General features: G+C 43.3%; 1 protein-coding gene and 1 long non-coding RNA gene across 2 annotated transcripts in view; both read left to right on the top strand.

Moving 5' to 3' along the window:
• Window positions 1-943, top strand: part of LOC112550527 — a 5,980-nt gene extending 5,037 nt beyond the window's left edge. Inside the window, exon 3 of the long non-coding RNA XR_003094422.1 lies at window positions 652-943. This is a non-coding gene — a long non-coding RNA (uncharacterized LOC112550527). The remainder of the gene's footprint in view (window positions 1-651) is intronic.
• The window catches only part of SMOC1 (SPARC related modular calcium binding 1), a 210,377-nt gene that overhangs the window by 39,829 nt on the left and 166,378 nt on the right, over window positions 1-4,170 (top strand). The window lies entirely within an intron of this gene.

Raw genomic sequence — 4,170 nt, 5'->3', positions numbered from 1 at the left:
GTAGGGAACTGGCTAGCACTAACTCAGGTTTTGGCTGCTTGAAGTTGTTTAACTGTTATTTCTGCTGTGTTAAGAAAGGTGTGACCAGCTCAGTTGTTCAGCTGTACCCTTCCATGCTTCGGTCTGAACCTCAAGACTCTCCTTTTCCCCACCTTCTGCCTGCTGCCCTTCTACAGGTCCTCCCTACCCCTATTCTTGATATACAGGGCCTTGATTTTTGCTTTCCAGACACGTACAAACATTTGTTTTTATTAAAGTTTAATCTGCCTTTATAGTAGGCCAGTATCATTCCCTTTTTACCAATGGGGGCAACTGTGCACAGAAGCAGGCTTGTGCCTTGCTCAAAGAGGGCTCTGGAATCCCAGATCGAACCATGAGGTGCCCTTTGGTTGGGCTGTAAGAGGAGAGATGTGTGGCCAAGAGTCCAGGCTTCGATATATTTGGAAAACTCCATGCTTTTGGGAAACTTCAAACTCTTGAGCTATTGTTTGTATTTTAGAGTTGGGATGGGGTGGGGGAATGACAATTATTTCTTGTTTTGTTTGTTTTTGTGTTTAAATCACTTTGTGGCAGATTTTCTGTTAGCTCTTACAAGGCTGAACAGTGGCACCCATCTTATGGCAGTGGTTTTCAACCTTATTTCATTTGCAGACCCCCTAAAAAAATTTTGAATGGAGCCACGGACCCCTTTGGACATTTCGAATAGAGCTGCCAGAACCCTTTGAATTGTGTGATATATTCACATACGTTTGATCAGAGTCATCTTTCACAGACCCCTAGACATGACTGACTGCAGGGTGAAAACCATCGTTTTATGGTGTCGTCTGTGTCTCATCCTAATGCTTTCTGTGAATTTTAGTCCATAGCCACCTCCAACTCTCCCAAAACACCAGACTGATTTGTATTTGTACTAATAACTTAAGTGTAAACATAAACTGTGAAGAGCAACATATTAAACAGTTTAATAGTGTGTTTTTGTTAACTGCATGGAATACCTCACTTGAAAGCAAGCAAGTAGTGATCCATCAGCCTGTCTCATGACAGAATTACATAATGTGCTGTCACTGCAGAAAAAGTCACAGAACCTTTATTTAAAATACATGAAACAAAGCAACTCAAAGTTGTTAGAGGGCTCCGGCAAAGCACTTTTTTGGCAGATTTACTAGGTGGTGTTCAGCCTGTTTGAATTTGCCTTAAACAATGCGTCATAACTGCTTTCAATGGTTTGGCTTTGACAGAAAGATTGCAGTGTTCTTGATGCTGGGGGGAATCGGTCCCAGGCCTGAATGATGCACTTGGATCTAGTGAAAGTATGATACCGATGCCTGAAAACACAATTGCACACTGGAGTAAGGACTACAGAATAGGAAATGCGTGGGGTGTCCTGGGTCCAGGAGTAGTCTTTGGCACTAGTGTTTTTGACTCTTTGAGGAGATGGCTGGGTCCAGAGAATCTGCTAGGCTGTGATACCCGTGAAAGTTTGGAGTCAACCAGGCCTCCCAGTCTGTGCTGTTGCAGGGGTGGCTTCATGCTGTTAATTTGTAGAAGAGTAGCGGGTAGGTATGGAACAGAACAGGTCCTTCTTCCCACGTGTGCCAGCACTGGCAGCCTGACTCCTCCATAACTGAGCTAAGACTGTAAAGTTCATAGAAGAACTTCCCCAAACTTGGGGCATAATTTTGAGTAAAAGAGTATTTAACTTGCTATGAAGTAGTGCATCCCAGTGAATGGGCCACTGGACTGTCCTAATGTCCGTGACTGTTGGGCAAACATGGGGAAAATCTGTTGGGGTGTTGAGAGAGAAAACAATTAATGCCTAATTAGGGTCACTCATTAAGTGGCTGACCCCTCAGTCCAACTTGCAATAGGGGGTGGTCTTTTGGCTCCGGACCCATTAATGAATGGGACACGACATATCTGTCACCACCAGCCCACCCAGCAATTAGTCTGCGAGTTGATTAATTAGGACACACACATGGATAGTCAATGAAATGAATGATAATGGTTTATTAAGTACACAAATAGCAAACAACAGGTAAGTAATATCGACACTAAACACAGTACTGGCACACTCTTATCAAAAATACCCTTTACACGTAACAATACTATTCTGTCTACATCTAAGTATAATATATCTGTATATACTAGCTGTCTATTCCTTACACTATTCTTATCAAGGTACAGAGTGGCATAAACTTTATTAAGAAAGGGAACGGAGATCTTTATTAAACTCCAACCGCTGCAGCCTCTGGGATCCTGAGGGCTGTCCACCTCACAAGTCCACTTGGAGCTGGCACTGGCTTACCTTCTGCTTATTAAACAGGGGCACTTATACCAATACAGAACAGATGGAGAGGAGGGAGGCGGAGCAGAGTGGTACTTACAACAGTGGGGCAAAGGGCTGCTACAAGTGTAAAACACACCAGAGGGAGAAGGGTTGGCTCCCTGGAACCCTAATTGCCTCTGCTGTGGAGTCCGCTGGAGGGGAGCAAGACGCTGCAGACCCTTGAGTCACCGGAGTGTTAAACGGCACACTTCCACTGAGCACCGCACACTCCTTCCCGCTCTTCACCTTTGACCAGTTTAGGCACTGAGGCCCACGCTGACTCCAGTCACCTTAATGCTGTCAGTATCTCTGTTGGACACCATCAGTTAATCTCCACCACACTCAGTCATGCACACGTCAAACCCACACCAGGCAGTCCCACGCACACACCTCAAGCATTCTCAACCCTGCTCCCCCCACCCCGGGCTCCACCCACACATACCCTTTTATAGGGAATGTGTGCACGGTACTCTTGTTGTCTGCTCAATACTAAAATGTGCACATGACACTCCTTGCAGGTGGCTGATTTTATCTTAACAGGGGTAAAGTCCACTGCAATTCACACTCTGACCTATTTGGAGAGTTGGGCTGGGTCTCTCTCTCTCTCTCCTCCCTGAAACCCTACAGCAACAGGGGCCTCAGTTTCCTCATTTGTAAAACAGGGAGGATGATTACCTTGCTTGTAAAATGCTTTGGGGTCTATGAACAGAAAATCATCTCAGAACTAGGAATTATGAGATGGGAGCCAGCTGCTTGAGGTCAGATGCATCTGGGCTCATCTTTTGTTCTGGAATTGTTCATTTGAGTTGGAACAGCTCTACTTGTTGCTGTCAGCACTTCCTATGAGAAGTATTGTGCCTTGTCTGAAATATGGGATGTTGCTTAAAGAGCTTCTGCAGATCTTATGAAAGCCATATTCAGCTACAGCTTTAGTCTCTTCAATTTTGTATATTTCACCCAGACAGACACAAGGTAAGATGGAGAGTAGAGAGAAAATTTGTTAGCAGAAGCCAGTGAACCCCAATTATTATTATTATTATTATTATTATTTATTATTATTATTATTATTATTATTTTAAGTGTGAATTGCAGAATAGCTTCCCTTTCTTATCTAGTAGTCCACATAGCACATCTTATAATGGGAATGAGAAAGATTTGGATAAATCTTTGCAATCCCAAATATATCCTCTCCATAGTTATTTAATCCATGGTAGGTTTGTGGTATATGGCACTCTAACCATGGGAGGCCATTCCATAGCTAAGCAGACCGGAAAGTTAGGTTGTGCTGCCTGATACGTTGCCTGCCAGAAAATAAATTTCTGAAATTTTATCTAGCAGCTAAGCTTGATCCAGAATCCTAAATCTGAACCCTGCTAAACAATGGAATTTAATATGGAGCATAAACCTGCATCAGCCTTCAGTGTGTGGTTCCAAACTTCTGGCTCTCAAATCCTATAGTCCACCCATATCATTGAAACTTGGTAGTAGATATTCATATTATAGAAACAATAGACTTATTGGTGCATGTTTAAGTGTTTCCCTTTATAGTTTCTATGAACTAAAGATAATGAATCTAACCTGTGAGGAAGTTGTTATCCCTTTAATTTCACTGAGGAGGAGCTGAACCAAAAGAAGGTCCTTGCCTGAGCTTTCCAGAGGAGAGACTAGGCAAAGAAAGCAGTTGCAGTTCCTACACATATACCATTAGACATCCTTTCTTTCATCAGCTTCTGTTTGAAAAGCTGAAACCCATGTGGTCTGCAGGACCGTTCCTAAAATGGGACATGGAACAGATGTGCTTGTGATATCAGTTAGGGGAAAACTGAACTGGGAGAAATCTGGCG

This window comes from Alligator sinensis, unplaced genomic scaffold (genome assembly GCF_000455745.1).
Source record: "Alligator sinensis unplaced genomic scaffold, ASM45574v1 scaffold768_3, whole genome shotgun sequence".
NCBI lineage: Eukaryota > Metazoa > Chordata > Crocodylia > Alligatoridae > Alligator > Alligator sinensis.
This window is presented reverse-complemented; position numbering and strand designations above follow the sequence as displayed.